The following is a 13328-nucleotide window of genomic DNA, read 5'->3' on the forward strand; positions in this document are numbered from 1 at the left end:
TGACAGAGCTTGGCGACAAGGTGGTCTGCTTCTTTCTTCTTTGTCTTCCACCATTCTTCTTCCGACTCTTCAACCATGGCCATCATTGCCTTCACCAAAACAGGTTCATCTTTCAACAGTTACTTTTATCTCACCTTCTGTCAACTCATTGATCTTACTGAAGATTTTTGGCATTTCATCGTTGATATATTTTTTTATAACTAGGCATATATACAGCATGTCACAAATATAACATTGAAGGTCACTCCAACAAGATATGAACAAAATTATAACAAGCCACAACAGTTAACTCGAAAGGAAAAACCACTGATCACAAGTAGGAACGACATCAGTGGATTTGCCTGAGCTTATTCTTCAAGGATCGGCAAACACTTTACGGTGCATGAAGATTGAAAGTTGTCCCAACTTAGAAGCAATACCGGCACACTCTTCAACGCTGGAAATTATAATGCTGGAGGTTGTCATCTCTTCCAGAAGGGATCCAACACCTTACTGCCCTCAAAAACTGAAGATTAAAGACTGTCCTCCTCTGAGTGAAAGCTGCAGACGCGATGGCTCAAAGATTGCTCATGTCCATGTTAACAAAATGTAATTGGAAGAACTGAAAGCAAATGAAAAGAAAAGAAATACTCTCTTCTTATTAATCATTCGTTGTACATCAATATACATTATATAACTTGTAAATAACCGTTTAACTACTCAACTAAAACCTAACAAACTCTGACTAAAACTTCCAGCTCAACACTCAGCATAACTAATTTTCCCAGCTCAGCTTCTCCTCTGTCAACTTGCTTCTAACAAACTCAACACTCCCCCTCAAGTTGACACTTTGTAGATGTCCTTAATACCAACTTGGCCCAATTTCTCATGCTGCTATACACCTAAACCTTTATTCAATATCGGCAATCTGATTTCCAGTTGCAATAGACCCTGTGCATATGACTCCTTGCTGATTTTTTTCTCTTGTAAAATGGCAGTCAATCTCAATGTGTTTGTCCTCTTATGATACATTGGATTGGCTGCTATTGGTAATGCAGCTTTGTTTCACAATATAGCAGCACAAGCTTTATTCCTTCTACTCCTAATTCATCAAACAAACCAAGTAGCCAAATTATCTCGATACACATGCTGCCATGCTTCTGTATTCTGCTTTAGCAGATGATCTAGCTATAGTACTCTGTTTTTTTTACTTCCACGTATGAGACTCTCCGCTTGACACAATACCCACTCACTAATTTTCTACTCATTTGACAAGCTCCCCAAGCAGAATCGCAATATGCAACAAGTTTCATTTCATTGCTTGATGGCATTAACAACCCAAGTCCAGGACTTTGTTTAATATACCTGACAACCCTTAATGCTGCTTCTAAGTGGGATTCCTTAGGTGCATGCATGTATGGACGAGTGTTTGAACTGAAAAGCTATGTCAGGCCTTGTCATGGTCAGATAAAGCAGCTACCAATCAACCTCTTATAAATGGATGAATCTTCTAACAGCTTATCCTCTGATGCAAGGTTAACTGTTGATCATATTCGATGAAGTAGTTTTGAATTCTGTTCAAGTGGAGTCTTAGCAGGCTTTGCATCACTAGTCCAGCTTCTGACATGAGCTCCAATGCTACTTCCTCTGACTCATAATCAACCCTTCCTTTGATCTAGCATCTCATGCCAAGAAAGTACTTCAGCTCACCAAGATCTTTTATCTTGAAGCTCCTTCGTAGAACATTTTTCAAGTCTAGTAGCATCTCCTGATCATTTCCAGTGATTAGAAGATCATCTACATAGACCAATAAAATTACTATCTTACTGCCATTCCTTTTAGTAAATAGGGATAGTCATATTTCCTTTTGATATCCATGCTTGATTAGTGCTTCTATCAGCTTGATTTCCACTGTCTGCTAGCTTGTTCCATCCATATAAGGATTTGAGCATCTACAGACCAATGGCTCCCCCTGATTGTGAAAACCTTTAGGTAATTCCATGTAAACCTCTTCGAAAATACCCCCTTAAAAAGGCATTACACGTCCATTTGCATGTGGCCAACCATGAATAGATGCTAAAGCCAAGACACTCCTTACTGTCACCATTTTAGCAACTGGACTGAATGTGTCAATATAATCGATACCTTCTTGTTGGTTGTAGCCTTTGGCTACAAGCCATGCCTTGTACCTCTCAAGGCTACCATCTGAGTGATATTTGGCTTTAAATACCCATTTGTTCCTATGCAGATTTGCCTGTGTGAAAATAACCAAAGTCCATGTCTGTTAGCCTCTAAGGCAGCTATTTCTGCCTGCATTACAGCCACCCATTGGGATCCTTGACAGCTTCTTCATATGTAGTAGGCTCATGTATGCGAGAGATGCAGTGAGAAACATTGATAGAGGTTTAAGATGCTTGTAAGAAACTAGTTGTGATTGCATAATGAGCACCAGGAGAGATAATACATGAGCCAATAGGGGTTTAGGGGTCCTAGAGGATCTTCTAAGGACTGGGGTGATATAGGAGGCGGTATGTATCAGAAAAAGGGACAGCTCAGAAGATTCAGATGGATCAGGTGGCGAATTGTCAAGTGGAGAAGTGTGGTGTGGTGTATTATTGGTGAAAATTTGTAAGATAACTCAATATCCTCAGAAGGTGCAGGTGAAAAGGAAGGATAAGAGGAAAATCTGCAAAAAGGATTGAGAAAAAATGGGAAAACATGCTCAACAAACTTCACACCTCCACTTACAAAAAACGTGAGTTTTCAAATTCAGCAGCCTATATCCCTTTTAGTGTTGAGTATCCCATGAAAATTGACAGAATAGCTTTCTTAGCAAATTTATTTGTTGATGTAAATGAGTTGCATAGCTAAGGCAACCAAACACCCGAAATGAGCAATTGGTGGTGGTATCCCATACAGCATTTCATAAGGAGATTTGTTGCCTAAAACAGGAAATGATAGCCTGTTCACCAAAAACATGCAGTGAGAATGCAGTCACCCCAGTACTGAAGTGGAATTCCGCTTGGATTTTCAAAAATCTAGCTACATCCAACAGGTGTCTATTTTGCGTTCTACCACCCCATTCTATTGAGGGTGTAAACGCAAGAGCTTGATGATGATGCCCAGGATGTAAACACACTCATTACAAGCAATGTCAAAAAAATCCCCCTCATTGTCTGATCGAAGACTTTATAGAAGCAAAAAAATGATTCTGCGCCAGCAAACAAAATTTTCGAAGATGGATTATAGTTTTTGACTTCCTGTTTTTTTTTTTTTCTTTGTCATCGAAAGCTAACTCAAAAATGCAGGATATCCAATCCAAATATACACCATAATAACCCAATAGTTTATATTTCATGATGTGAAACAAATTTAATTTCTAAAATAAAATTAGAGAAAAGCATGATTATATAATATTTTACATGATTATATAATATTTTACAAAGTTATATTAAGCGGTTAGGACTGTCCACATTAGGCAACTAATAATAGATGTTACGGTCTTAAATATTTCAAACAAACGTGGATATTCTTGAGTTTTATAAAAGAGTAATGCTAAACTTACAAACAAATCTTACAAATATTTGTATACAAACTAATATGACGTAAAATTAGTGGAAAAGTGAATATGATGAGTTTAATTTTTTGTATTTACTTCACATCAGTTTGTACACAAATCTTGGTGAGATTTGTTTATATATATAGCATTATTGTTCAAAGAATAATATTAAGTTATGGGTGTGTTCTTTTTTGAATTTTGAGTTTTAGGTGTTTGTCTATAATCACAAACAATAAAAAATTAAAAAAATATGAAATTTATTTTCTACCAAATAGATAAAACCACTTTAAACTACTACTACTTTATTTGTTTCAAAGTGTTTGTCTCAATTATTGATTTTGTTTATAATTTTGTATGAAAAGTTTTGATTTAAAAAGGAGTTTTTGTTTAAAGAGAGAAAATAAAATATTGAAAAAAGTAAAAGAATAAATAATATATTTATTTAAATTTCTAATTTATTATAGGGGAAATGACTTACCCCTACTCAAGGTTTGGCGAAACGATGTTGGTATCCAAAAGGTTTCAAAATAACAAACAGGTACCTTCTGTTAGTGAAAAGACTAGAATGTCCTTTGAGAAATATTAGTCTATTTTCTTAATTACTTTTAGACCCCTTAAGTTTATTAATTTCATCAAATACCCTCTAAAAAAAGTTTAAAACTTAACAAAAACACCCTCACCCACCCATACTATCTAAATTCCCGTGGCCACTGTCGGTGGTAGCCGGAATCTGTCACAACGGTCTACGCCACCACTGGAAATGGCTGATAATTCACCAATCTGGCCTTTTTCGGCCAGATCTAACCGTCGACAGCCGCAACACTCCATCTTTGGCCGTCAGTTTCCTGCCAGATCTGGCATTTTCACGTCAGATCTGGCCTTTTCCAATTTATTTAAATTTCTAATTTATTATATTATTAGAAGTACCTACGATTTTATTAGATACCATTAGAAGAAAATCACTAAAGTTTCACCTACTTCTAACCACTACAGAATAAAAATAATACACTAGATTTTCTCATTACGACAGCGGGAATCTCAAGAATTTTATATGTTGACTTTCAAGGTGTACTGATGCTGAATACGCTGAAATATCCATTCTAAGCTATTTCATTTCTCTTAAACTACCTGATTTTCGCTTCTCTTCAAAGAAAAACTGGCTGAATCCATTGTATTTGGCTCTGCCACTGAAATTTTGAAGAAGATAGTTCCCTTGTTGGTGGGGAAGATCACTAAAGTTTTACCACTTCTAACCACTACAAATAAAAATAATTTTATAGGTTGACTTTCAAGGCTGTAAGTTTTACCAGTATAGTGATGCTGAATACGCTCAAATATCGATTCCTAGCTATTTCATTTCTTTAAACTATCTGATTTTCGCTCTCTTCAAAGAAAATATGGCTGAATCCATTGTATTTGGCATTGCACGGAAATTTTGAAGAAGATAGGTTCCCTTGTTGGTGGGGAATGTCGTTGTGTGGAATCTGGATAGATTTAAGAAGACTTCAGCGAACCATGAGCGCCATCAAAGCTGTGTGTTGGATGCCGAGACAAAGCAGACTCAACCATCAGCTGCGTGACTGGCTTGCGAAGCTTAAGGATGTTTTTATGATGCTGAGGACGTTTTAGATGAATTCGACTTTCAAGCTTCCAGGAGATCACACCGGGGAGCTCAACATTAAAGGTAGTCAATGCTTTTCAAGCTCTAATCTTATTAAAATGGTCACAAGTCAAGGAGATTAGAGAAAGGTAGATGAGATCGCAGATGATAGGCTAAAATTTCATCTATTGAGAGTCATGTTGAGGCGGCGTGTAATTCCCAAGGAGAGGGAGACTAATTCCTTTCCAAGCTTCTGATGTCATTGGAAGAGAGAAGGATAAAGAAAACATCATACCTTTTTGACACACCAGGCTATGTTAATTCTCGTCATTCCTATAGTTGGGATTGGGGGTTTGGGTAAAACCACTCTTTCTAAAATGGTTTACAATGATGAGCGGGTCTATAGGCATTTTGTGTTAAAGATGTGGGTATGTGTTTCGACGACTTTGATGTTGTTAGGTTGATTAAAGAAATTATTTATTCTGCAACACATGAGGATTGTGCAAGTTAAAAGGCGATGAAAACCAGGCGTTTGCAAGAAATTTTGGCTGATCAAAAGTTTTTGCTTGTTTTAGATGATGTTTGGAATGACAATCAATGAAATGGATGGATCTGAGAAATTTACTGCTAAAGTGCCAATGGAAGTAAAATATTGTTAGTACAGCAGAGTAAACTGTTGCCGAGATAATGGGACACGTTTCCCCAAATTTCATAGAATTACAAGGTCTTTCACCTGCGATTCTTATGTTGTTAAAAAGTGCGCATTTAAGATGGAGAGAGGAGAGGATTTTCCAAACCTCATTAAAATCGCCAAGGACATTGGGAAAATGTAAAGGAATTCCGTGCTTTGAGAACTTTAGGGAGCTTACTTTTTGCAAACACGGATGAAGATGAGTGGTTAAGAATAAAAAGAAGTGACTCCTGGCAGCTGAAACAGGAAGGAAGGCATCTTACCAGTATTGAAACTGAGCTATGAAATTGCCGTCTCACTGAAGCAATGTTTTGCTTATCTTTCCTTATTTCCAAAGGATTATATCTATGACAGTGATTACGTGACCGACATTGGATGGCACATGGATCCTTGAACCTTTAATGATGATATTGAAGAGTTAGAAGATGTTGCTGTGCGTTGTATGAAGGAGTTATGCTCAAGGTGTTTCTTAGAGGATTTTACGGAACATCATCATTTATTTTATCGGTTTAAAATGCGATCTTATGCATGATCTTGCAATATCAGTGGCAAAAAGTGAGTGTGCTATTATGAAATCGAAGCCAAATAGTTGATGGAGCGTTCGGCACTTTTCAATTATTGACATGATTTCAACCATCAAAAATCTCCAGGAGTTCTTGATAATATATCAAAGACCGCTCGGTCCGTTATTTTTCTGCAAGATTACAAGCATGTTGGTGTGTCATTTATGATACATGCATATCCAAATTCAAGCACCTCCGACTGCTATACTTAAACAAGATAAGTTTTGAAGTCTTGCCAAATTCGTCGGTAACATGATACATTTGAGATACTTGACTAATATAATAATTTATTGAAGAAACTTCTGAATCTATTTGTCGCTTCAGAAGTTGGAGACATTAAACTTTTTGGTTGTAATCAGCTTGAGAAGTTGCCTGGAATATACGAAGGATGATCTCCCTCAGGCACAGGAAATAACCACAAAAGAGCGGTACCTACCAGAAGATGGAATCGGATGTTTGAGTTCTTTAAATTTTGAACTTATCTGGCTGCAGGAATCTAGTAAGACTGTTTGAAGGGATGCAAGGTCTCACAAGCCTCCGAAGATTGGATATTCAATTTGTCCCCTGACTCGTTGCCATATAGTATCAAGTATCTCAAGAGATAGAGAAGGTAGTATTCAATATCTGTTCAGAGCTTAACTTGAAGATGGAATTTCAAGGAAGATAAAGACAACCTTTGCTTGGGAGTTCGAAAATTTATAATTACAATTGCCATCGTTAGTGGATTTGCTCAGCTTATTCTTCAAGGATCGGCAAACACCTTACAGTGCATAATGATTGAAGTTTTCAAACTAAAAGAACTACCGGAGGGCTGCAAAATCTCACATCACTTCAAACACTGGAGATTTTAAATTGCCGGAGCTTGTCATGTCTTCCGAAGGGATGCAACGCCTTACTGTCCTCAGACAACTGAAGATTCAAGGCTGTCCTGCTCTGAGTGAAAGCTGCAGACGCGATCAGTCGAAGATTGCTCAGTCAAGAGGTTCTCTTGATGAATAAATGCCTCACATAATAATTTTTTTCTGTGAAGAAAATGTGATAGCAGATTCTCTTGCTAATGCATTGGTGGCGGCTCTTTGCTTCTTCCTTTTTTTAAGACCTACATCATGATTCCCGCAAGTTTTCCGTTCCAGGTTCACAGTACTCCAATTTCTTTCTCTCTATTTTCATTTGTTGGTTGTATTTATTGTTTCTAATGCATGCATGCTTGAATATTTATTTTTCTCTTGTACCATGACATTATGGTGTCAAAGTTTCACACTCTTCTTATTCCGAGTGTTTTTTCTTTTATTTTTTTTTTTTATTTCTTGTTAATAAATCTCCTTCTTATGATCCAGACTTACCAAAAAAATAAATTATAATATAGATTTATTAGTCTATTTTTATTTTACTTGTGAATACAGTTAACCAGGCTGTGAAAATTACAAAGGCGCTTGTCCAGTCATTCAATTACCAATTTTCTAATGATTAGTTCAAACTTGTATAAGTTGTCACAACAACCTTTAGTATTGCAGTTATGTTGTTCAGCATTCAAAGTGACGCTAAAGTCTTTTAAGTTGTGTAAACTATAATCCGAGATGCAAAATAAATGCACTGCATTGTGTATGTAAAGGGAAGTAGAACCTGTTTATACTGTAAGGCTTGAATGTAAAACCAGGTTCAATAAAATCACGTATTCATTGTAATCCAATGATTTAGAGAGGTCGAATTGAGAATAATTTGTATTACCTTTTTTACTTATAAAGCTGTTAACCATAACTAATTCTACTCAATATCACAACTTTTTATCTCAACTGAAATGTGAATTGAATATTGCTGGGGGACATTACTGTATACCCTCTAGGATTCCGGAATATGTGATTATTTTCAATAACTTACATATATCGAGAAGCGTTGAAGGAGACAATTTTGGGTGGAGAGAGAACAGAGGATCCCTCTCTGGCCGATGCAGAGTTAAGTTGAATTGCTCATGAATGGTTGATGCAAAGAAAGTTTCTCAACTATTTCAATTTTGTGGAAAAGTATCTCTTTGCCTATCAATTTTATGATCTAATGAAGAACCAACTTAAGCTTTGTCTGCTTAGGATTGATGGCTTTCAAACAAACAGTTTCATTATTGCTATCCTTAAACCCTCTGATTTAACTGAAAAAAAATCAGAAAACCGCCGCACAGAGTTGAAAGAGTTTCTTATCTTCTTGATTTGTAATATGACTGACTGGAGAGAGTTTAAAAGTTTGCTTAATTTTGAAGTGGTTTATATATGAGGGCAGTGTTATCTCTTAAACTTTGTGAGGACTATTGTTTGCAAGAGCGGTTTTTAGATTACGGCCAATTAACTATCATTAATGAACTTAATAATATTTACAAATGAAAGGGCTTTAGTTCATGATGAATAGGAATATATATTATGTATAATGTATATTCATTTACAAAAATTGTGATACAAAATGAACCTGTATTTATGAGAATGTATTTAAGAAATATACTAAAGGTTCATGGTTTATTATAAAATATTCAATCCCTCAATATAATTGAGCGATAATAATCATCTCTGCTTATAGACATTGAATTATAAAATGAGTAAAACTGTAACGTTAAAATAAGAATAGGACTGTATCTATCATAAATTTTCAATACCTTACTTGGGTTCTTTTGACATCAAAATTCTTGATTTCTCTTCATATAATCTTTCCATAGTTGTAGACGATCAATTTAAGTTATCATTGCTTCATGAACGGTTCTACAGCTTCATCCAATTCCATTCCATTCGCCTTGCACCCAAAGTAAAGCAATAAGTTGGATCTTCACTCTTTAGATTCTAGTTCATGGCTTGTTTTGTTGCTTGGACCTATCCAAATGAGATGCCATTCTTTTCTTTCCACAGGAAAAGCATCGACAATTTCTCAACCATCCCATCCTGACCAAGGTATATAAGTGTTAAAGTTGTGTGTTTTCCAAGAAACATACTGCTATACTTTTCCACAAAAATGCATACTTTTCAGAACCCCTTAGTATTTAGAAACTAGGTTTGATCAATGATTTTCATATCTCAAAAATGGAAGAGGGGAAAGTTATGGAGCTTCGCCGAGCCTATTCTGTGTTAGAATTGAATGGGCTTTAATGCTCAAGGGTATAACATATGAGTATATAGAAGAAACTTGAAAAGGAAGAGTAACCTGCTTCTCCAATCTAATCCTGTTCACAAGAAGGTTCCGGTGCTTCTGCACAATGGAAAACCAATCTGAATCAGTTAAAAAGGAAGAGATGCTTACAGCAGCGTCAAACCTCTGAAGGCTGTAATAGGAAAGTAGCGACCACCCTTTAATTGCTTCTACAAGATATAAATGATAACAAGAAGAATTTAACTAATGAGAAAACTCTAAGTCACATATATAATCAATAAGAGAAAGCAATGCAAGTAACGAACTTCGGCAGTGAAGATCAACATCCAAGTTCTGCCAGGAGACTCTGTACCACCAAGTGTCTCCAAAAACCCAGATATCTGCGCAAGAATTTTTTTGTTAGTAGTTTTCACTGTATTGTCTGCTAGTCGTATAAATCAGTGGGAAAGATGATAGTATTCCATTGGTACTGGTATGCTTGGATGATGGTTAACAGAGAGAGTTCAATTTGATGGGAGAAATTACTTTAAAGTTCAATTTGGTGCTATTGGAATGAAAGATTTTGATTGAAATGCAGCTAGAGAAACTATTGAAATTGAAATCACTGAAGTACAAGGAACGAGGAAATCGAAAACCATATTTTCAAATTTGTTAAGCGTACAGAAAAATTAGCCCTTGAGATGACTTCTTGTTTGGGCCTGACAAGTCTTCATCTTTGGGTTCCAGAGCATTCCTTTTGAGGATGAACTTGGCGAACTTTTATAATTCTGGTTTCATACCACGGAGGTAAAAAAATAATATTTTGTAGGGGAACAGTCATTAAGCAGATAGAACTTTGGAGAGTTGGAAGCTTTTGTGGGTTTAAAGGCTACAAAACTTAGGCAAGTTCATAGACCTAAGGTAGTCTAAGAGTTCGCTTTTCTTTCATTTTAGCTGACCAAAATGGCGTAGTTGGTTTCCTCTGTATATAAAGAAAGATTTTTATTTGTTTGTGAGTGTTTCCTCATATCAATTTGGCAAATGAACCTAATTTATTCCCAGTTGTTTGGAGATATGTATCCCAATGACAGATGATGAGATTGTTCTAGCTACTCTTAGGTTGTCTTTCCATTATGTGCATTAGTCTCTTATTATTGTATTTCATTGGAGTTAGCTGGTGCGCACGAGTTAAAACTTTCATACAATTTTAAAACTTTATTTGTTGCCAAACCATATTCATGCTCTACATGGTGGCAATTTTATGCTTCCATCAGCTTCCGACCTTTTTCTCTTTTGTGAGAATCTGATGTTATGTGGTTGACAATGTGGTCGATTGTAAACAGGAAAAGCCATTAAGGTTTGTAAGGAGAGAGTTTGTACCCAAGATGGAGCCTGCATCCTATCAGTAGCGGTATGATTTAGAATACAGTGTCCCTCCCTTTCTCTCTGTCTGTGTTATCTATTCAAATTGTTCTTTGAAGCCAATTTCTGTACTTTAACTCATAATGTTGGATCTTCAGTGCTTTTAGCAGCTTTATTTCTCTTAGTGCAGTAAAATTCACTCCCTCCTTTTGCTTTCCAAGCCCAATTTTCTTGATTGCAACTGTCTGTCCTGTCTGCAACACCAAACACATTTTTTTTTATTTCAAAAACCATTAAATTTTCATCAAGATAAAAGGATTTTGAACAATTGGCACTAAGTTGTAAAATCAAAGTCATAGTATCATTATATAGGTTTTACTTGATTAGTGATTTTATATTGGTTAAGTTACTGGCTAATCTTATTGGAAATAAGGGAAAGAGCAATACTTTTTTTTTCAATTAATCCGATTGTAGTCCAATTACCTTCATTCTTCGTGGATCTAGCTTCACTTCAGATAGACCTTTTTCGTCTGTTTTTTATGTTTTTTATTTTTTTTCACACTCATTCTTAAAGCCCGTTTTCCGTGTCGCGTCTCCCTCATTCTCATCATAACAGCGTGCGCTTCCGATCAGGTGTGGAAAAGGTCCTTGACTCCCAAACCAAGTGTCCAGCCGAATCTATCCCTACTTCAACCCATAAACCAAATACAACTACCAATTCTCTTCAACCAAGATGCTGAGCCTCAAACCAGCCCAACATCTAGGGCACCAAACCAACTATCATCTACCTAAATATGCTTTTCTCACCACCATGCCCTTCCCATAAAAGCCTTCCTCGTTAGTTTTCAATCTTTTTGGCACTTATAACAAGATATTCTAAAAGAGAACGAAGTAGGTAAATTGGCAATACTGCTGGCACCCATTAGAAGATTTAGGGAAAGGGAAAAGATATATAATGAAAAAAGAAAAAGGCCTTCCAATCATCATCTTTTCTCTACCCTTTCAACCACCTATCCCCAAACCTCAAGCTCCTATACTATGTTAAAACATTCAACAGTCTTCCAAATTAAAATAATTCACTAGAAAGAGGCACATAAATTCTTGATTATGATACTTAGATTAATCAATTGAACAGAGCCTTCACACTCAAATAAGCGTCATTAAGGAACTCCTTTCCCATGACAAAGGCAACAAAGAAATAACAAAACACAGTTGAGTTGCTTAATTTTCTGAATAAACATTCTAAACAATAAATTCACCGTTATGATTTTCCCTTATAATCCTTTCTTATAAACCGAAACGAATAAGTATAGTATCCTTTTGCATTTCTATAGCTCAAAACTAAGCAATGACAAACTTAAAAAATGAAAAGCTAACCATCATAAATTACCCATTCTCTTCATAGCTAAATCTATCACCGACCAAACTGACAAAATAAGGGAAAATAAAAAAAACAAAACAAATATAATCGGAAATAAACGGCTAGGGTTTTACATGACTTTACCTTCGTATCAATAGCTTTGTAAACGACACCGTCTGTACCTTCACCGAGCACTCGCGCTTGAGGTACCTATCGGCGACTTTCTTTGACAGATCGACTTCTGTCATTGTGTTTCTATTTTCAAATATTATTGTTATTCAGGTGATATGTGTAAGTGTATGGAATGTCAGGTTTGGGAATTTTGTGGGCAGATCATTTGAGGAGAAAATATCTGGAGAGTGGGATTGTGACGTGGAGTTTGAAATAAGAGGTTGGAAGGTTGAAGAGAAGGGAGTGAAGGTAAGGGAATAGGAGAAGAAATCCCAGCAGTTGAGTATTAGTGAAAGAGTAAGCCAGTTAAGCAAGCCAAGGTGCATTGAATGTAAATTTTGTATTTATTAGGGGTCTTTTTGTAATAAAACTTGTACTTGGTTTATTATGGATTTATGAATCAAACTCTAGATACATGATTATCATCTTCAAGACATATATATTAACTAAACTAAGATTTCTCGCTTTTATAATATATAAAATGTGGTGTAACATCAAATATATATGGTTGTAAGAGTTTGCTCACACCATTACACATAAGCATTAATAATATGAAAATTACATAGATGGAGTTAATTAATTATAGTAGGGAATATTAGCATGAGTAAGGCATTCTGACAACATTTGGATTATATCGACAACAAAATGGAATTCCAACTTCACTTATTTCAATCAATGTAGAACAACTAAAACCACCATATTATTATCTTCAACAACAACGTTATCATTGAGCTTGGAGTCACTAACAACTTTTTTAATGCATGAATATGATAGAATAAATGAACATGTATGTATATTAACATACCTTACTATACTTAGAATAATTAATTAACTGCATTTCTTCACATATTTTTTACATTAAAATAAGTTACCATTAACCACAACCACCCTAACAAAAACTAATTATGCAACATATTTATACTTGATCATCTCAAATCCCT

The 13328-nt window shown here is 35.7% G+C and overlaps 1 long non-coding RNA gene and 1 pseudogene across 1 annotated transcript; one reads left to right on the top strand and one right to left on the bottom strand.

Annotated features, from left to right (window-relative positions):
- The first annotated feature begins 382 nt into the window (after positions 1 to 382).
- The window catches only part of LOC116105930, a 31129-nt pseudogene continuing 18183 nt past the window's right edge, over positions 383 to 13328 (top strand).
- LOC116105872 lies at positions 11018 to 12410 on the bottom strand. The gene is made up of 2 exons (XR_004124172.1): positions 12361 to 12410; positions 11018 to 11110 (listed from the first exon to the last, which is right to left on the bottom strand). It is a non-coding gene; the product is annotated as an uncharacterized LOC116105872 (long non-coding RNA).

The sequence above is a fragment of the Pistacia vera genome, unplaced genomic scaffold (assembly GCF_008641045.1).
Source record: "Pistacia vera cultivar Batoury unplaced genomic scaffold, PisVer_v2 Contig507, whole genome shotgun sequence".
NCBI lineage: Eukaryota > Viridiplantae > Streptophyta > Magnoliopsida > Sapindales > Anacardiaceae > Pistacia > Pistacia vera.